Raw genomic sequence first — 21,447 nt, forward strand, 5'->3', positions numbered from 1 at the left:
GAAGTCCAGGACAGCCAAGTTGGGCTGGTTCTTCTAGGGTGGGCTTAAAGGAGAGAGACCAGAAGTGGTTACCCTCCTGGACTTGCTTGGTCACGTGGTGCCTGTCTTGGAAAAGTTCTTGCTTGGTCATGTGTTGCCTGTCTTGGCTTGTGAGTGGATGTGTGACTTCCTCCCCCTTTCTTAGTAGAGTCAGCCTAGCTGTACCCTGGGGGGATAGCGGAGTGGCCTCTTTTCCTCTCCCCTTCACCATCTCAGATACCTTTTCTCCTGTATCCTGAACTTTCCAAGAATTTCTGCCCTCCTCCCTCTTTGGAAGTTAGCACTTGATGTCTTTTTGCTGGCCTGAGGCAGTCATGCCGGAAACAAGCTGGGGAAAGAAGAGAAGTGTCACCTGGAGGTGGTTGTCACAGCTTCCTGTGGTCACTTGTGGTCATCTGCTTCCAAACATCCTGTTTGCACCCCGAGAGCAGCAGGAACACTGACCTGGAGACAGCTGTTCTCTGCCTGACCTTGTTCAGCGTCATGCGGGCCAGGGTGTCACAGTCCATCTGTCCCTGGGAACCTTTGGTTTGCTGGTCACTGGCTGTTGATGGTGTTGCTGGTAGTAACTCCTTTTGGCATCTCTGGCTTGGATGTCATCTCTCCTCTGCCCTTTCTCTTCTCCCTTGCTTCTTCTGGCTGTGAGATTTGTCCTCTGAATGTTCTGTTGGGTGCGATGAGTCAACACTCCTCTTTCTGTGGTCCTGGACCCATCCAATCTTCCTTAGATGGCTCCCTACGCTTCCAGAGCTGGAAGAAGTCTTAGGATAATCCACTCTGGGGTGTGTGTGTGTGGGTCTCCAGCCCATCATCTTCCTCAACCAGAGTGACTCACTTTTTTTTTTAGCAGTTTATATATTGGACTTTTATCAAAGAATGCAATTACATAAGGAGTTTTGTGGCTTTTTAAGACATTGAAAATAACAGTGTGAAAACATTTGAAAATCACTTACAAGATTCAATCCATGTGTGTTATAGATGGACAAACTGAGGCCACTGAGGAGAAAGTACTTGCCCACAACACTTAGTAGGAGAGCAGAACTGTGCTTTTTTCTCATTCTTCCTCTTTTTGGGAGATATGTGGGGGTCCTGGTTTTCTTCATTACTACACACCTGCCACAGTGTAGCCTCAAGCTTGCTTTTCTCAAGGGACCTTTCTCTCTCTTTTTTTAATTTTATTTATTTATTCATGAGAGACACACACACAGAGAGAGAGGCAGAGACACAGGCAGAGGGAGAAGCAGGCTCCATGCAGGGAGCCCGACGTGGGACTCGATTCCGGGACTCCAGGATCACGCCCCGAGCCAAAGGCAGACACCCAACTGCTGAGCCACCCAGGCGTCCCTCAAGGGACCTTTCTCATATCATTTTTTTTTTAAGATTTTATTTATTTATTCATGAAAGACACAGAGGAGAGGGAGAGACACAGGCAGAGGGAGAAGCAGGCTCCATGCAGGGAGCCCGACGTGGGACTCAATCCTGGGTCTCCAGGATCACGCCCTGGGCCGAAGGCGGCGCACTAAACTGCTGAGCCACCCAGGCTGCCCTCTCATGTCCTTTTGTATCTGTAGTGTTACTTACTTTTGTAAAAAGTTGTTTTTGTTTTGTTTCGTTTTTTAAAGATTTTATTTATCTATTCATGAGAGACACAGAGAGAGAGGCAGAGACGTATCCAGAGGGAGACACAGGCTCCTTGTGGGGAGCCTGATGTGGGACTGATCCCAGGATCCGCATCACGACCTGAGCCAAAGGCAGATGCTCAACCACTGAGCCACCCAAGCGTCCCTGTAAAAAGTTTTTATGTCAAAAAAAAAAAAAAAAAAAAAAGATACATGCTTATTACAAAAATTTTAAAAAGGTACAAAACAGAAAGTCCTTTGTCCTTTTCCCACCAGGGATAACTAGTAACTATTGTTAATAGTTCGGTGTCTATCTTTCCCAACCATTTTCTGTACAATTGTAATTATGTAAGCACTCGTATGATATACATACCCTTCACTGTGTTTTTTTTTTTAACTAAGGTGAAATTCATATATGATTAACCATTTTACTTTATTTTTTAATTAAAGATTAAAAAAATTTATTTAGAGAGAGACAGAGCACAAACAAGGGGCAGGGCAGAAGCAGAGGGAGAAGCAGATTCCTTGCTGAGTGCGGAGCCTGACTCAACTAGGGGCTCAATCCCAGGACCCTGAGATCATGACCTGAGCCAAAATCAAGAGAGTCACACTTAACCGACTGAAGCACCCAAGTGCCCTCACAATTAACCATTTTAAAGTGTACAATTAATTCAGTGGCATTTAGTGCATTTACAGTTTGTGTAAATACCACCTCTATCTAGTTCCAGAACTCTTTATCGTTTTCTTTTCTCTTTTCTTTCTCCTTCTCTTTTTCTTTCTTTCTGTCTTTCTGTCTCTCTGCTGTGTTTCTTTCTTGTAGGCTTCATGCCCAGTGTGGAGGCTTGAACTCACGACCCTGAGATTAAGACCTGAGATCAAGAGTTGGATGCTCAATTGACTGATTCACCCAGGTCCCCTAGAACATTTTCATCAACTGCAGAGGAGTCCCCATACCCATTCAGCAGTCTTTCCCCCTTATCACCTCCCCCAGCCCCTGGCAAGCACTACTTTACTTTCTGTCTCTATGGATTTGCCTGTTCTGGATCTTTCTCTCTCTTTCTCTCTTCTTCTTCTTTCTTGCTTTCTTCTTTTTCTTTCTTTCATTTCTTTTTTTCTTTTAAATATTTTATTTATTTATTCACAAGAGACACACACAGAGAGAGAGAGGCAGAGACATAGGCAGAAGGAAAAGCAGGCTCCCCATAAGGAGTCCGATGTGGAACTCGATCCTGGACCCTTGGATCACTCCCTGAGCCAAAGGCAGACACTCAACTGCTGAGCCATCCAGGCACTCCTGGATGTTTCATATAAGTGGAATCTTAGGGTATGTGGCCTTTTGTAATTGGCTTCTTTCATTCAGCATGCTGATTTTGAGGTTCATCCACATTGTAGCATGAATCAATACTTCGTTCCTTTTTGTGGCTGAATAATATTACATTGTATGGATATATGCAACATTTTGTTTATTCATTTGTCCATAGGTAGACATTTGGGTGATTTCCGCATTTGGCTATGCTGCTCTGACCATTTGTGTTCAAGTTTTTATTTGCATACCTGTTTTTAGTTCTTTTTGGTTTACATCTCTTCACTGCTTTTAAAGTTTATTTTTCTAAATTGTTGTAAATGCCCAATAAAAGGACTAATCATATTCATGTTACCTTTTTGAGGGGGAAGAGGCAGAGAGAGAATCTTTTTTTTTTTTTTTTTTTAGAGAGACTGAGAGTGTGTGGTGGGTAGCGGAGCTGGGGGTGTGTGTGGTCAGAGGGAGAGAGAGAATCTTAAGCAGGCTCCACACCCAGGGCAGAAACCCATCTGGGCTTGATCTTACAACCTCTGAGATCATGACCTGAGTGGAAATCAAGAGTCAGACTCTTAACTCACTGAACCACCCAGGTACCCCATGTTACTTTTAATATTTAACTGTGTTTTTGGTTAAGTGTCTGCCTTTAGCTCAGGTCATGATCTCAGGGTCCTGGGATCAAGCCTCAAGTTGGGCTTCTCTGCTCAGTGGGGGTGTCTGTTTCTCCCTCTTGCTCTGCCCTTCCCCCCATTCTTGTGCTCTCTTGCTTACTCTCTCAAATAAATAAATCTTCAAAAAATATGTTTTTACTGATTATCAATGTCATACATATTCATTGTGGAAAATTTGAAAACTACAAGGGTGCCTGGCTGGTTCAGTGGGTAGAGCTTGTGACCCTTGATCTCAGGGTTGTGAGTTTGAGCCCCACTTGGGTGGGGAGCCTACTTAAAAAAAAAAAGCTGCAGAAATGCACAAAGGAAATGATGAAAACTCACAGAAATAATCAGAGAGGGGCAGCCCCAGTGGCTCAGCGGCTCAGTGGTTTAGTGCCACCTTCAGCCCAGGGTGTGATTCTGGAGACCCAGGATCGAGTCCCACGTCAGGCTCCCTGCATGGAGCCTGCTTCTCCCTCTGCTTGTGTCTCTGCCTCTGTGTGTGTGTGTGTGTGTGCCTCTCATGAATAATAAATAAAATCTTAAAAAAAAATAATCCGAGAACCACAATATTTTAGTGCATTTCTGTAAAATCTTCTCAGTGCATTTATACTTACATAATGGAATAATTTCCACCATTACCATGTTTACCCTGTGCTAGACATTGCTCTAAGTGCCTTGCTTACATTATTTTCCCTATAGGGGCTTGAACTCACAACTTCAAGATCAAGGGTCAGATAGATGCTCTATCTATTGAGCCAGCCAGGTGCCCCTATACCATCTGTTATTTAATCTTCTTTTCCTGCCTTCTTTTGGATTCATGGAGTATTTTTTTTAGGATTCCATCGACTCTGTACTATTGGCTTATTTAGCCATACTTCTTTGGTTTATCTTTTTAAGTGGTTGCTATATGGTTTACAGGTATCACTCATCACATCTGCTGTCAGGTCATGTTATACCATTTCACACATAACGTAAGACTGGCAACAATATATTTCCATTTTCTCTTCCTGTCCTTTGTGTTACTGTAGTCCTAAATTTTAGTTCTACACATATTATAAAACTCATGCTATATGTTAGGCAAATTTACTCTTTCTAGTACACTCTCTTCCTTGGTAAAAAAGGCCTTTTATTTTTGTATTATTATTATTTTTAAAGATTTTATTTATTCATGAGAGACACACAGAGAGAGAGGCAGAGACACAGGCAGAGGGAGAAGCAGGCTCCCTGCAGGGAGCCCGAAGTGGGACTCAATCCTAGGTCTCCAGGATCATGCCCTGGGCCAAAGGTAGGCGCCCAACCCCTGAGCCACCCAGGTGTCCCAAAAAGGGCCTTTTAAAATCAAAAGAAATTAACAAGAATGTTTGCAAAACAGTGTTTCCCCACTTCCTTTCCCTTTTCAAAAAACTTTGTCTTTCTCTAGCTAGCTTTCCCTGCCCATGGAACTTCCCTCAGCATCCGTATCTCCTGTGTGTCCTTTTGTGGTTCGGCTCCTCTGTGGCTCTGCCGTGATAATTGATGTTCTCTGCCACTCCAGGCTGCAGAGCCCATGGCTGGTGTTGCTAACATGTTCCAGTGGCACACAGTTCAGAAAATCCTCACACTCCAGCTTCCGTCTCTTGCCTCTCCTGCCTCTCCTGCTTCCCCTACCCCCACAGGGAGAGGTGTGATAAGATGAGATCTGCCGGGCTCTAGGGCTGCCATTCTCCCTGTTCTTTCTTGCCCTGTCGCTTGCTACTGCCCGCCCATCATCATCTTCCTCCAACACCAAGTGAAAGTGCTCCCCAGTCCCAGGTCTGACTCTGCCTGGGTTATGCAGACGCCCTCCAGGTGCCTGCCTCCTGGGAGCCAGCCCGCCTCATCCACCTCACTGACTCGCCCTCGCCCACCCACAGAGGAAGCTAGACAAGGCCACACAGAGAGTTTAAACCTTAAGTACCCACAAAGGGTTGCTGTGCTCTGGCCACAAAGTCTTGTGAAGTGTTCCTTTTTTAATTTTTTTTTTGAAGGGTGGAAGTGGTGCTATTCGGGAAGGTGGTGGTAACTAGATCACTGTAGAGGGAAATGTCCTGGGTTAGAGGACTAGAGAGGCCTGGGCCCTGTGCGCATCTGTTGCTCACCCTTCCTGTGCTTTGCATGTAGTGAGTGCTCATGGAGGGCCTGGAAGCAGCACAGACTGAGGTGGTGAGGTAGATCTCTGCCGCAAATGGGCTTGGCAGGGTCATTCCTTCTTTTAGCACTTGGCCCTGGAGCTCCAAGTGTTCTAGGCTCTGCTTAATGTGGGGAGGTAAAGATGGATAAAGACACACTTCCTGTCCTCACCAAGCTCTCACAGGCTGGTGGGACACAGACACTTAGGCAAACTGGTTCTTACCAGTTGGATACATGCTCTTGTAGTGGAAGTGCATGCTGCTTTGGAACTCAAAGGAGGGGGGCCTTGAACCCTGTGCAGGGAATCTGATCAGGGAGGGCTTCCTGGAAGAAATGGTATCCTAAGTCCTAAGCTGACTCTTCATTGTGTGTTTATTTTAATTGGAATGTTGACATTTGGGATCCCTGGGTGGCTCAGCGGTTTGGTGCCTGGCTTCGGCCCAGGGCCTGATCCTGCAGTCCCGGGATCGAGTCCCACATCGGGCAACCTGCGTGGAGCCTGCTTCTCCCTCTGCCTGTGTCTCTGCCTCTCTCTCTCTGTCTCTCATAAATAAATAAATAAATAAAAATCTTGAAAAAAAAAAAAAAGGAATGTTGACATTTATATGAGCCCCAAACCTTCATCCTTTAATACTATTCCATAAAAAGATTTGGGAATTTCTTACAGAAGAGGCCCCCATCATAAAAACTACACATTCCTTTTTTTTTTTTTTTTTTTTTTTTAAGGTAGGCAAAGCAAAGTCTTTATCTTCATGCTGTAGAAGAGGAAACTGAATTGTGATGAGTATCAGGGGTATGAAAGGATTATCCTAGTTAAGAAAATAGAGGGTCGTCTAGGCACAGAAACACATGTGGAGGGCAGGAGGGAGGAGGCTTTCATGCGCGTGCGCTAAATTTGTTGGCTGTGATTTCACATCCTGTGCCCTTTTAGTTGATCTTACAAACTAATCAGACAGCCTGAGCTGCAAGGCCCAGGACAGTCACCAGCCTTTGCTTCCTCAGTGGAGTGATCTTTTGGGGTGGCCTTGGTATGACAGCTGATGTAGGGCCATCTCTGGGGCTTCTTTTATCCTCCGGTCAGATGTTGAGCTCTGTGTGTGTGTGTAAACTGCCTAGGCTTAGCTGGGGTGGGGTTCTGGGCCAGTTCGGAAGGGCATTTCTCTGAGAGTTTGGGGCCTGAGATTTCATCCTGGGCTCACTGGCCCCAGTGGTGAGTCCATGTGGCAGGAAGGACCTGGTTCCTGTGATAACACGCTTGGCCTGGTCCCTCTTCCGGACGGGGCCTGTTGGGGGATGGAGATACCTTTGTATTTGGATTTCAGGACAGGCTTCACCAAAAGACCTGGCCAAGAAAGGGAGCCCCTAGTATTACCAGACACTTTGAGGACCCCCAGAACAGACTGCCTGTAGTTTACAGCTCCTGCCAGGCCCTGATGGGAGAACTATTTGTTTTCAAAGGAAGAGCAAACTAAATGGCATTACTGATCATTTCCCAAATAGCTACCTTCTGGGCCCCTAAGAGATTCATAGGTGATGTGGCCAAGGGAAAAGAAAGTCCCTCAGGCCTGGCTCCATGGCCCCGTATCCTGCCTGTCCTCAATTGCTGACCCTTCCATGCTCCTTCTTGCCCTCACGCTGCTCCTCCTCCCATCCTGCAATCTCATCTGTTGGATGTTCTGTACTCCCACAGGAAACAAATGTGGGATGCCTTTGTTCCTCCCTATTTCTCCATAGCCACTCAATTACTAGGTCTCGTTGCTTTTACCTAGTTAATATCTAGAGCATTCTGCCAGTTGAGCCCCCCCTTCTCGTGCACACACTGCCTGAGTGATCTAAAACACAAGCCTGGTCCTGCCTTCCCTATCCCCTGCCAACAGTCTTGGATGGCTTGTGCTTCTAAGTCCAGACTCCTTGACAGGCCCTGGGTCCTTGACTCCTCTTCCACCAAGCTGAGACTTGTACTTGGAGCTCCCCCTCTGTCTAGCAGGCTCTTTCTTACTTCTACCTCTACTCCTCTGTCTGCCTGGAAGGCCCCTCCTTCCTTCTCCCGCCAGCCCGGATTGTGATGGTCTCCCACTAGTGAGCTCTCCCTGGGGATAGATACTGTACCTTTGTCTCCCCATTGCCCAGCACGGCACCTGTGCATAGTACCTGTTCATGGATGTGACTTGGGCCACCACTGGTAAAGATGAGGTGGCCCCCAGGGAGAGGAGTGGAGGCACTGGCAGGGGCAGGTGGGACATGTAAGCAGAATTCATCCATTTTCAGGGCTAGCCTTGGATACCCAAATAGGGCTTTCCACGTTTTGTGCCTTCTGACTGGCAGCAGCTTCACTGGAGAGGAGATTGTGTGCTGCCTGGGTCACTGCCCAGTGAGGGTCATTTCGGAAGAAATTCTGGTCACTTGGGATTGAGCTGGAGCTGCAGCTGCTTCAGCCCCAGGCAGTCAGACTTGTCTTCAAAGGACCTGACAGTGAGTTACAGGTGCAGAGTGGCCACTGTCAGCCCTCGGTTCCCACCATGGTTTCACCTTGTGGATTCCCAGCCCCTTTGGACCATGAATATTATGAACCATCTCCCTTGAGTAATGCTGTGGGGGGATGTGCGCAAGACGTTCTGTGTATAATTTCAGGTGGCGTGGGCATCCCCTGGAGGGTTGTGTGTGGGTGTCAGGTTCAGACCTCTGGGGTAAGGTTAAGTTCCTTTGCTGTGGGGGCTCTCTGGCTCTCTCCACCTGGAAGGGGGAACCCCATAGGTGGGGAGGTGAACTAAGTCAGCAGGACAAGGTGCGGGCCTTGGTCCAGGCTGCAGGCAAGTACTTGTCATGCCTGATGCTTGGGGGCCCTCAGAGTAAGTCCAGGGCAGGCTCGTGTCAGTGCTGCTGCAAAGGCTGAGCTCTCTGGCCGAGTTAGACGTTAGAGCCCTTAGATGGGCATGTGCAGCAGGGACTACCTCGGCCCATCCCGGGCTTACTTCCTCAGAACTTGGAGTGTTGGGAGCAGATGGTACTGTGGGGCTGGAAGGTTGGATTTTGGACCAGATTCCCGGGAGGACCAGCAGTGAGTACCCTTCCTCCTGTTGGCTTTGTACACTGAGCTCCCCATGCCTGAGCATGGGGCACTCCAGATGCTTCCAGTTGGCATGCCTTTGAGCTTGGGGATGTCTTTGAAGCCAGGGAGAGAGATCACAGTTTTGGTTGGGTCCTGCAGAAGCCTGTCAGCTTTTCAGCCAAGATTTCCTTGTTGGGAGAGACCAGAGATGGGTTCTGGTGTATTAACTGGACCTAGAGGAGGCTGTGTGGTGGGGTTGGGCTGCCCGCCTGACCTTTCAGAGCACCTTCTCTACAATTGCTCATGGCTTATAGTGCTGGTTGCTGTCTCGCACCTGCTCAGGTGGGGCAGTCAGGGATGTTAGCTGTATGGGTGGGATAGCCACTCAGCCCCCATCTGTCATCTGCTGTCACCTGGTGAAGTTGGCATGAAGGATATGTACGGACTGTGTGCTTGTGACTCGCCAAATAGGCTTTCTATTCATTATCTGAGTTGTTCCTCCAAATGGCTTGAGGGAGGCTTGGGGATTCCACCGTCCACACGACATAAGGGGCTATTGTTACGCCTCTTCTGTAGCTGAGGGAACCGGGCTCAGAGAGGTGCTAGCAAGGGGCAGGGCTCGGACTTGAACCAAAGTTGTTGAGCTGCAAACCCACACTGCATTGTGTGGCAAACTCACATAGCTGCTGAGACCAGGTAGGTGCTATGCACAGATGAAGCGGGCCAAAGGAGAAAGCTAGATTTCATTGCTGCAACTGGTGATTGCTTTGCAGGGAAGTAGACTGGTATTGCTAGCTTTTGGGCTGCTCCCAGAAAGCTAGTAATCTTGGCTTTCAAGTGACATCTCTCCTTTTCTTTTCTTTCTTTTTTTTTTTTTTTTAAGATTTTATTTATCCTTTCATGAGAGACACAGAGACAGAGGTGGAGACATAGGCAGAGGGAGAAGCAGGCTCCCTATGGGGAGCCTGATGCAGGACTCAATCTCAGGACCCTGGGATCATGGTCTGAGCCGAAGGCAGATGCCCAACCACTGAGCCACCCAGGTGCCCAATCTCTCCATTTCTTAGGACCACCTCAGATTTCTTAGAAAGCATAATGACGTTCACCGGGGAGTGGGGCACAGGCTTTCAGGCTCGGGCTGATGGCCTTTTGTTGTATTCTCTGTTGCCTCCCTCAGTCCCCCTCCCCCTCATCCCGGAAGAAGAATCAGAGTTTATTGTTGAAAGGGATCTTGGAAGATTTATCTGGGCCAACCCTTAGCCATTTATGATGCCTATTTCACCAGAAAGATAAGGAGGTGTGGAAAGGTGAGGAACAGGGAAATCTACACTCGGGAGCCCTTGCTCATGGGCCAGAGCAGTTTGGACTTGACCTTCTGATTCCTGGGGAACCTGTTTCTCACTTCTAGAGGCCACTGGCACTTCTGGTTGTCTGCTACTCCATGCTGAGCTGCCCACGGCTCTAAGGGTGGCAAAGCCCCAGATCCCTCAGAGGATCTGAACACCAGGGGAGAGTGCTGTGGCTACTCTTTGTGCCTGGGTTCTCAGATTTTTCCCTGTCACATGGAAACTGGAGCTATTGTTCCTAGTCTGTGAGATTTGACTCCTCTCCTCTCTCCTACCTCAACTTGGTTTGGACTAAGGATGTGGAATGGGGCCAGGCACCCTGTTTTCTTGCATACAGCCCCCACCTCGACCAAGGGTCAGTGACCATGGAGGAAGACACTGCAGTTTGGGGCGCAACAGAGTGGGGCAGGTGGAGATCGAGGTTTCCACTTTTGAAAAGGAGAAACAGTGATGTGAAAGAGGGCAGTTAGTGGGTGGTATCTGATCAGCTGGCTGACTTGCGTCGTGACCACTTCCTCTCTGGATGTAGAGGTAGACAGGAGGAGAAGCAGCAGCTTCAGTGGCAGGCTTGTTCAAATCAGAGGTTGTCGGGTTAACCATGCAGCTCCCTGGTTTTCCAGACAGTTGTTCAGGTGCAGAAGCATAGGATTTCTTGCCCAGTCCATCCTTGGGAATTTGAGACCAGGAGCATCCAGGGCAGCAGTACCCCCTGGTGCACAGCACACTGCCAGGCATGGAGCAGGTGCTGTGAGTGAAGAATGATGGGGTTCAATGCTCCTGAGTCATGCTGGCCTGTTCCCCCACCACCACCACCCCAGGTGGGCCTCTCCCGTGGCCCCTCAGAGTGAGAAGGCAATCCTTGTCAATATTGTAGAGTCTAGTGTCCAGTGGTGTCAGTGATAGAAATGGTCTTTCCAAGCATCACCCCCCAAATCTTCCCCTCAGAACGTTGTTTCTTGTAGAAGACATTCCCTTTGGTTCAGATCCAACTCCAAGCAAACCTTTGGAACATTCTGTGTATGTACACTGTAGACTTCCTGTGTGATGCTTTTTGGGCACTATGGCTGGGCACTGCTGTTGCCATCTGTCCTGGCTCTGCTGGGTTGGATTCCCAGGGCCTCAGCATGTCTCTTGCAATAAAATCCAAATCAGCACTGAGGAGAATACTTTCCCCTCCCCTGCCTCCATCTCCTGTAACCAGCTGGGCCCAGCAGATGGGGGTGTAGGGAGGCTAGCCATGACAGGTCAAGTTGGAGCATTGGGCCCCTCTGTGCTGCATGAGCCCTGGACCACAGATACTTGGTATCTGCTTGGTCACTGCCTCAGTTCTGGGGTTGGTGGGCTTCTTGCAGGCCGACTGCAGGGTCTTACTTTGGTTCAGTTCTCCCACCCTGTCCTACTCTTCTGCACCTTTGTGGCCCTATGTGTGAGCCCTGCCAGCAGGGCCGACAGCCCAGAGGTCTCCCTGGATGTTCTTTGTTTCTGGAAGTCTGTCTTTCCCACCTTCTCTTCTTTTGTGGTTTACCAGTGTGATTCTGGTTAGCCCAAGCCCAGAGGACTGTGGCCTGCATCTGCTCCCTTCCTGTCCAGGTTGAGGCTGATTTCCCAATGCGGAGAGTTGGCAAGGATCTGGGCTGTCAGAGAAGTTCGTCTTGCCCTCCTCAGGACAATGGCTGGAGGCATCCTTCCTTCGAAGATTAGTGACACCATCCCACCCAGGCCCACCACCTGCGAGTGTGGGGAGCACTAGAGGGATGAAGATAAGACTTATGGCTCCTGTGGGTGTGATGGGCCCTCCCTAGACCTTCCATCCTCTTACTTAGGGGGTGCCAGCTGTCAGTTGTGGCACTGGCTGCCAAATGGCTTTTGGAGAGCTTTGTCTTGCCCAGAATGAAGCAGGAGGCTTCCAAAATATGTGAGACCAAAGAAGGCTACAACTAGATGAAATGATGCCTCTAGGGAAGTGAAAGTGTCATTGGGGGTCAACTTGGGAATCCAGGGCAGCTGGCCCTGTCTCTCTCTCTCTCCCACCTGCCCCTTCTTTTCAGAGCTCTTGACCATCTCAGAGTGGTTCCAACTTTTGTTCCACCAGGATGTATCCTACAGGTGACACTTCAGGCACTTAAAGATCACATGCTGCCCATCCTTTTCCCCCGAGGGCATGCCTGGGGCGCTCTGTGCCCTTCCCAGCTCTTTCTCTTAAGAAAGCAGTTTAAACCACATGTGGGTGGGACTGACAGTCACGGAGCAGTCTTAAACCCACTTCAGCTTCTTTTCTTTTTTTAAAGATTTTATTTATTTATTCATGAGAGACACACACAGAGAGAGAGGCAGAGACACAGGCAGAGGAAGAAGCAGGCTCCATGCAGGGAGCCCGATGTGGGACTCCATCCTGGGACTTCCAGGATCACGCCCTGGGCCGAAGGCAGGCGCCAAACCACTGAGCCACCCAGGGATCCCACTTCAGCTTATTTTCTAAAACTAAAAGTAAATCAGTTGCAAGTGTCAGTAGTTTATGAAGGTTAGCCGAGGAGGGCTAGTTGCCCCCCTCCCACCTAAGAGCTAGTGTGAGAACCAGTGTGAGGACGCCTCGCCTCTCTACTGGAGCTTGTGTTTCCCGGGTGTGCTAGTGCACTCCACACCCTCTTGCCCCTGGTGGGAGGTGGGAACAGCATTTACAGAGAAAGGAAGCCAGAGCCTGCCACGTTTTTGCTGGGAAGAGTAAGTGCCTGGGTGAGACGTGTGGGTATCTATTAAAGGAAGACCTACAGGCACCTGGATGGCTCAATTGGTTAGGTGTCCAATTATTGGTTTCAGCTCAGGTTGTGATCTCAGGGTTATGGGATTGGACCCCAAGTGGGGCTCCGCACTTAGTGCAGAGTGCTTGAGATTTACTCCCTCTCCCTTCACCCCTCCCCCCACTTGCTTTCTCTCGCTCTCTCTCAACTAATGAAATAAAATCTTAAAAAAAAAAAAAAAAAAGAAAGAAAATCTTAAAGGAAGGATCTAGGTTGACTGGGTTGCAAAGTCTAGGCCAGCTGTCTGCCTGTCCCTCAGTTGGCTGTTTAGTGAGTTCAGTGGAGTCCCGAGCAGCTGTCTCCTGATGATTCTCATGCTGCCTTTGCCAGTTTCTGGTGGAGGCTGTGGAGCCACTGGTCTGTCTGGGCCCCCCAAAATAGTGGCCCAGGCTCTTCCTTGTCATGCAGTAAGAAGGCTGCCTGGCAGCAGGTCAGAGGTCAGTGCTTGGGGCAGCCCCATCCTTCATCATGCCGCTGGGATCTGGCAGCTGTCCATGTGGCACAAGAGGGAAAAACGCTTTAGCCTAGACCGTGGCACTCCAGCCTTCTCGGAGTTCTTGGGCTCTGGGGGGCCATTACTAGGGGCCCAGCAGGGGCTCAGGACCCTGCTGGAGACTGAGGAGGCGGGGAAGGAGGGGAGAGAGAACAGGAGAGACCAAGAGCAAGGGGCCTGGAGGAGGCAGTGGTGGAGCAGCCCCATGGCCAACCTTTCTGGGTTGCAAGAGGTGCTCCGGAGACTGCTTTAGAAGCAGGACATTGGGGACAGGTGGAACGAGATGGTTACAGGAGGTGATTGGTCCTCTCCCGGCGGACCTGTGGAAAGGATAGGATAAGCTCTTGGAGTCAGGCAGAGCTGCCCTTACAGGGACTCCGCTTGCCTATAGAGTACAGTGGACATCTTTGAGCCTCTTTGTCCTTACCTGTAAGATGAGGTTGTGAGGCCAGGCTCCTAGTAGATGCTCAGTAAGGATTACTCCTCTCCCCCTCCCCCTGTCTGAGCTTCTTCCTGGCCCTGTGGCCTTCCTTGTCTTTGGGTTCCGTTGTGGCACTCTGCTGGGTTTGGAGCCTCAGTGGCAGGAGCTGAGGCTGCCCTGTCCTGGGCTTGCTCCTCTGGGAGTTCAGAGGCTGACAGCTTCTGTGAAGCTTGGGCAGCTCCTTCTATTGTCACTCTTCCAGGTTCAGAGCCACAGGGCTCTCAGCAGGCAGTAGTGCCGGTGTTGGGCAGGGGTGTGTGTGTGTGTGTGTGTGTGTGGGGGGGTGCTGTGCTGGAGCCCTGCAGCTTCTCTCTTGCCTCTGTCCTTGCTAGGGAGTGAGTCTGAGGCTTCTGGGCTCAGATGATGTACTCTGAGGAGGACTTGGAAGGAACCCCAGGCACGGAGGGGTGAGGTCAGTGGTTTACTCAGCAAGGAGGCCAGAGTTAGGGACGGGCCTGTCATAGCTCCCAAGATTCCTGGCTGCTGTCCCTGGCTCCACCTCCACCCCTCCCACCCTTAAGGGAGATGAAAACCAGTGATGTGGGTTTATCTACTGAGTGTCCCCTCTGTGTCACAGTGGGAGGGCAGAGGAGGTTCTCCCCAGCCACCACCGTGGCTTTTGCATACTTTGTCATTGCTTCCTTACCATGTGTTCTATGAGTTGTCTGAGTGCAGCCTGGAACGATCTAGTTAAATCGCCACCCAGGCTGGTGAGTGGTGGACTCGGACCCATCTGCCTTGCTCCTTTGGAGTGGCGGGGGAGTGGGGGAGCATTCTTTCCCCCCTGCCACACTACCCTGGGGGTTGGGATGCTGAGAGCATACAAAGAGCTATGTGACTGTCCCCCACACTCCCAATGCCCCTAGAGCAGCCAAATTTGTGGTATGGACAGGGGTGGCTTTATGTGTGGACAGTGGTAGCTTTGTGGTCCTGCTTAAAATTGTTTGCCAAAGTCCCCAAGTGCACGTGCAAAGAGTCTCTTTGAAGCCTCACTTTTTGTCCTACAATTCATTCGCATTTTGTGTTTGGCTCCATAAGGTAGCCTTGCTTGTATTAAAGCAATGATTTAAATTTCTTTCTCCTGGGCAAATGTGATCCTCAGAATGAATGTATTTATCCTGTGCCCCGGGCCTCCATGTGTCCCCTGGGGTTATTTATAGCCCAACAGAAGATTGAGGGGGCATGTTTAGCATTGTGAATATTGGCACATAGCTGGGGAAAGGGAAGAGGGGGTCCACTTTGTCTAGAGGGGCAGGTTGCAGTGAGTGTGCTCCACGTGGAGATAAAAGCTAGTTTGAGGCCATATTCTGAGAAGTTCAAGACTAGGAAGTGCTAACCCCAAGGTTTCTGATCTTATCCTGCCGGTAGAGAGGGCCATCTGTGGCTGAACGTTGTGACTCCTTGCTTGGCACACATCCACTCACTGTAGGAGAGCCTTATGAGGGTATCTGTGCTATGGATCTAGTGAGAGGGAAGGGAGTTCTTGCCCTGGGAACATGGGGTGTGTGGTCTCTTGGGCAGGACAACATACACCAAAAAGGGAGTTCCAAGAAGTTCACACTGCTAGTGTCTGCTGAAAGGGTCAGAGTTGGGGAATCTGGGCAGGGGGCTGCAGGCAAAGCTGAGAAGGGGCTGAGTGTGGCTTTGGGTGCTGGTCTAAGCTATCCATGAAAAGAAAGGAAGCCAGTAATGGGAGAAGCACCTGGGAAGGAAGAATTAACGTGACAGGAAGTGTGGGAGCTGGGGAGGGCCGAAGCTCTTAGGGTTGCTGTCAGAAAACTCGAAAGGCAGGAGGGAGAGAGCTGAATTAGGGAAATGACCCAATTGCCCAAGATCAGGAAGCACTGGCCCCTTCTCCAGCCATCTCGAGCTGTGTTTGTTGAGCAGAACTTGACAGACAAAGAGTTGGGTAACTACTGCTGTCAAATCCACAAACTTGGGAAGAGCGTGGCTCAGACCTGCAATAGGCAAACTTTTGAACTTTCAGTTCGGGTCTCTGTAGGGCGGATGACTCACTTCTGAGCTCCTCCTAACCTCTGGTGGTGATTAGCCAGGCTAAGAGGCCCAAGGAGCCACCCTGTCCTGCAACAGAAATGGACGGACTACACTGCAAGAGTCTGATTGCAGGAGTGGATTGGAGTGTGAAATAGCAGAGATTTCTAGCACCTGAGCCTCCTGGGTTTGTGGTTCTTTTTGTATGTAAATCTGTGTTGAAGGAACTGTGGGATGGGCCTGGGGTTGGGCCCTAGCTTGACCTTGAACAGCAGTCTCTGGATGCCCCCAAGAGGTAAATGAAATCTGACCAATGGGATGCATCCACAAGCAGTTCTGGGACCTCAGGGAGGGCAGGGCCTACTGATCCCAGACGGGAGATGAGTTCCTTACAATAGAAGAGACTTGCTGTCTGGCCAGCCTGGACCTGCCTCCAGCCCACAGGGAGGTGTGCAGGTAAACTTGGACAGGAGGAGCAGCCTCCTCCCACTTGCTGCTGCCTGGGGAAGCCTCAGTAGCAGCCAGGGGCCTGATCAGTTGGGGCTTCTGCCTACAGCTCAGGGTGACCTCTGGAATTGCCTTTCTGCCTCTATTCTCTCGAGTCTGGGGTTACCTGAGCTCTGTGACCTTGGGCACAAGCCAGGCACCCAGTAAAGGTGACCCAGCTGGCATATTCATGTTGTGTCAGCCCCTGCAAGGAAGGGCTCCTTGGCAGACAGGAAACCACCCTCTTACGGCATGTGGAAAGCCCAGGGAAGAAATGCCTTAGCCAGAGGGCCACCTCCCAGCTTTCTTGGCAGCAGATTGGAGGACTCCGGCCTGCCCCCCTGGTTTCCCGTGTGTCACCCCCAGCCCACACTTCCTCTAGGGCTGAGACAGTGAAATGGCAGTTCCTGTTAAGTGAGGCATGAGTCAGCGAAGGAGAATGGTGGCTAAGTCTTCATAACCTCCAGGCATGGCTATGAAATATTTAAATGACACTACAGTATTGATTGTTTTCTCATCCATCCCCTTAGGGAGAGCAGTTCCTGTCTGGGATTCAGATAACTGCAATGTCTTGGATTTAGACAACTCCAAAGAGCTCAGACATGCCCTATAAATCTTACCTGAAATTGTATTCTCTCCTCCCTAGAGCTTGCTCCCAGGAATGGGGACAGATTGGGTTCTGCCCATTTTGTAGACAGAAGAGAGGATGACCCATGCAGGTGGTTCGACCTGCTGCCAGGCACCCAGCAGGCTGGCCCTGGAATCCTTGCATCCCGGCTCCTACTCTGCACTGGCTTTGCTCTGCTCACAGCTCCCTCCCTGTCTTCCTTGGCCTCACAGCCCCTGCCATCCCAGCTTCTGGGGGGAGGCATCAAGCAAGATAGACAAGGCCCCTGCTCTCTAGTGCTTAATTATTGGAGTGGACAAAGACCCAAATTGGCAGGGAAGGCCCCTCCAGGATATTGACCTCCTAGACAGTGTCCAGGCCCTGGGTGCCTGGGCCCAGTAGGGGCAGAGTTGATCTGGCCTAATTGTGGATTGGCCCTTATGGTCACAGATCTGCCTTTTCCTCCGAGGACAGTTATCAGGATAAATATACCCAGCTCCCCATTCCTGGGGAGTTACTCACAGAGTAAAAGTACCCAGCTGTGGATTAGATTACCTCTACTCTAACTGCTCATGTGCTCAGGGCTGGGGGAAGGGGGAACCCTCCTTCTTGTCCTGCTTCCTTCCTAATCTGGAAGAGTCTCAGCAAAGGGGCTGAGATGAGACCATCCCTGAATAGCTTGTCCCGCTGTTTACATAGCTCCTTCCTTAGGAAGGGCTGAGCCCCAGCCCACTCACTGCTTGTACCCCTGAGCTTGGGCAGCTTCTCCTCTGACACTTGAGGCCACTGGACTGAGCAGCTGGTCAGCAAGGAGCTGAAACTTCCCTTGCCCAGAGTTCTGAACCCAGCAGTGTAGACAGGCCCAAGATTGGGCCTCTCTAGGACTTGTGAGAAAGAATTGCTGAGCCGGTGTTCGATATCATATTAAATGGCAGGGGTGGACAGCTGGCCCTGGACTGTTGGGAAGTCTCTTGTGCAATGGCAGCCCCTTGCCTCCTGTGCTGGAGCTCTCAGGGTGGTGCTTGCTGCTCCTTCCTTCTGCTCGTTAGCTCCTAAGGAGCTGCCATGCCAACCCCTGCCCTGGGGTGACAAAAGTTAAGGCCTGTGGAAAGGAGGTGGGTGACTGGACTCTCCTAGGCCAGGCCTTAAGAATACAAGGCATTTTGAGGTGGGGTCTTCCTGAAGGCTAAAGGACCCCACCTCTTCTTGTTCAGCCTAGCGCTGCCAGTGGAAGAGTGGTGAGGGGCCAAGCACTTGGGCTAGTGTGGCAGGGGATCCTGTGGCCTCTGGAAAGGGATGACAACTCCCCCACCCTCTACCCCATGTACCTGCCCCAACTGTGAAGACCTTGTGGAGACACTCTCCAGGGTGGCTTTCTTTTCCCCAGAACTATACCTCTAACCACTCATCCAGGATTGCAGCATCCTTAGCCTCAAGCCTGGGATAAGAAGGAGAGGTACATTCTCTTGCCCCTCCAGGGCTAATCATCTCTCTGAGAACCAGCTCCCCTCAGGTTAGCAATTTACTGAGTGTGCTCTATTCCAGGGACAGTGCTAAGCAAGCACTGTGTATCCATTTTCTCATGTTGATCCTTGCTCCTGTGAGTCAAATGGTGGAATTCCTATCAGACAGACAAGGAAACTGAGACACAAGAACCATTAAGCAGCCCAGTGAAGCAGTTTGGTCACTGAGCAGAGTTTGTGTGACTGAGAATCCCCCTGTGCAAGTTTTTAAATTTTTTTTTAAATTAAAAAAAAATTTATTTATGATAGTCACAGAGAGAGAGAGAGAGAGAGAGAGAGAGAGAGAGAGAGGCAGAGACATAGGCAGAGGGAGAAGCAGGCTCCATGCACTGGGAGCCCGACGTGGGATTCAATTCCGGGTCTCCAGGATTGCGCCCTGGGCCAAAGGCAGGCGCTAAACTGCTGCGCCACCCAGGGATCCCCCCCCCCCCCCCCCCCCCCCCCCGTGCAAGTTTAACATCTAGTGTCTTTCAGGCTCCCACATGGAGTCTGCTTCTCCCTCCTCCTGTGTCTCTGCCTCTCTCTCTCTCTCTCTCTCTCTCATAAATAAATAAATAGATATTAAAAAAAAGGGGGGATCCCTGGGTGGCGCAGCGGTTTGGCGCCTGCCTTTGGCCCAGGGCGCGATCCTGGAGTCCCGGGATCGAGTCCCACGTCAGGCTCCTGCATGGAGCCTGCTTCTCCCTCCTCCTGTGTCTCTGCCCCCCCCCCCTCTCTCTCTCATAAAAAATAAATAAATAAATAAATAAATAAATAAATAAATATTTAAATATTTAAAAAATTTATTCATTTATTCATGAGAGATACAGAAAGAGGCAGAGACATAGGCAGAGAGAGAAGCAGGCTCCATGCAGGGAGCCCGATGTGGGACTCAATCCTGGAACTGCAGGATCATGCCCCGAGCCAAAGGCAGAGCGTTGAGCCACTGAGCCACCCAGGTGTCCCACATCTAGTGTCTTTAAATCCTGGGAGGAGAGGATGGAGTAGCCTGGGTCCTCCCTCACCCACACGAATGCCCCCCCCCCATACTTGAGGGATCCTGTTGGATAGACTTTTATCTCTTGGCCTCTGTCCAGCTCTGGTCTTGACAGTCTTTATCACACACTCAGAAGTGGCCAGGGCTTGGGTAGGAGGAAGCCAGGCTTGTGAGTCTAACTTGTTTTTAATACTTCATTGGGGGTGGAGGTGGAAGGGGTCCATTGTGTCTCTTTAACTTATTATAGGGTGTCATGTGTCATTGGGTCAGCCTGGGTCCCCAGAGCCACAGTCTGCAGGCCATGAAAAGGGCCCCCGCTGCCCTTGTCCTGGCTGCCCTTGTCCTGTGTCGCTGCGCTGGTTTGGGAATGTGAGGGGCGCAGCTGTGGCTCGCATCCTGGAATGCAGGCCGACCGGCCCCTCTATCCCCTCCCTCCCTGGGCAGCCAGCTGGGGACGTCTGCGTCTCAACCCCCTCAACCCCTTCGGGGCTGCAGAGCCCGAGGCTCCCCCGCTCCCACCTCCACCCTCAGGATTACGTGGGGCCCGGGAAAGGGGCCTCTTCGTCTGGGCCTGTCCGGTAAACCCCGGCCGCCCAGGCCCGAAGGCGCTCCTGATCTGAGCGGCTGCTTGGGCGCCGGGGGGCCGCGGACTGGGGACGGGGACGGACTGGGGACGGGGACGCCCGCCGGCGCTGCGCCTGCGGAGGGGGCGTGCGTCCCTGGGGGTCTCGGCCCCGCGGGGCTGCGTCACTCCTCGGTCGAGCCTTTCGTGTTCGTGTGCTCCGGGCCCCCGGTGGGAGGTCTGGCATCCAGGCCTCCTCGTGCTCCTCCCGTAGCTGCTCCCTCCCTCCCGTCGGCCGAGTTTCTATCTCGGGATAGAAACTTCCCCAGGGAGCCCATGGCCAGGGGCTCCCAGGTCTTCCCCGGCTCGAAATTCCGTGGTTGCGCGAGTTTACCTTCGGTTACTGTGCTGGCGGCTGGGAGCAGGCGGGCCAACAGCGCCCTCTGGCGGGAAGCGGCGGACGGGCCGCACCCCTTCCTCGCCGGGGGCGGAGCTGGGTGTCCTTTGCCCGTGGTGGGCTGGAGACTTTGCACCCAGCCTGCCATCCCCTCCCCCACGTACCTGGAGAGGAGTACCCCTCCCCCCAACACGTCAGATTGTCTCACCCAGAGACTTCCGCTTTCCCTCTTGTGTGGGTGGAAGTGCCAGGACGTGCATCAGCTGGCCCGGAGAGGCAAAAAGCCAGTAGCACTTAGGGTGGTTTCTTCCAGAAGGGGGATGGGAAGCCCCAGGGAGAGATTCCTTGTGCAGGATGGCTTGGGTGGTCCCAGTGGCTCTGACTTGTCTGTACCGTTTCAGCATTAGATCCAGAAACTTAGTGGAGAAATTCTCAGGAAGTAAGGAGCTTTCCTTAGCCTGCTTCCGGTATTGCCTCTGTGTATCTGGAGCATATCCTACAAACACTGTGAGGGGGATGGTGTCCCACCTCCTTTGGGGTCTGGGTTTAGAAGGACTCTGAGCCAGGCCATTTGGTATTTAGAGTTAGGTACCGGGTAGTAGTAGGTATAGCTGAAAACTGGAGGACCCACCTATGGGCTACTTCTTGTGAGTGGACTCCCTGGAGCAGCCTTCCTTCAGGGTCTGTTATTTACTCAAGCAGGGGAGGAGTTTGCTGAGCTGGCAAGGAGACTTTGGCCTGTAACCACTTTGCAGGCTTTGGAGACATGGCAGCCTTCTGCACCCATAGGAATCTGAAGTAGAGGCCAGAGGCCTCCTTTCCTGCTTCCTATATTCCTGGCTGCCTCCCCTGAAGCATTTGTGGGGGGCTTTGGGAGACAGTGATACCAAGTCCTGTGCAGTCACTGAGCAAAGTAATAAGGGGTGCATAGAGAGAAGGAAGCTACCCCAGAGGTCCTCTGGGTTGTGCATATGC

At 51.2% G+C, this 21,447-nt stretch overlaps 1 protein-coding gene across 1 annotated transcript in view; it reads left to right on the forward strand.

The window, feature by feature from the left end:
• Positions 1-21,447, forward strand: part of PXN (paxillin) — a 48,801-nt gene that overhangs the window by 12,347 nt on the left and 15,007 nt on the right. The window lies entirely within an intron of this gene.

Source organism: Nyctereutes procyonoides, unplaced genomic scaffold (genome assembly GCF_905146905.1).
Source record: "Nyctereutes procyonoides isolate TBG_1078 unplaced genomic scaffold, NYPRO_anot_genome, whole genome shotgun sequence".
In the NCBI taxonomy this organism is placed as follows: domain Eukaryota; kingdom Metazoa; phylum Chordata; class Mammalia; order Carnivora; family Canidae; genus Nyctereutes; species Nyctereutes procyonoides.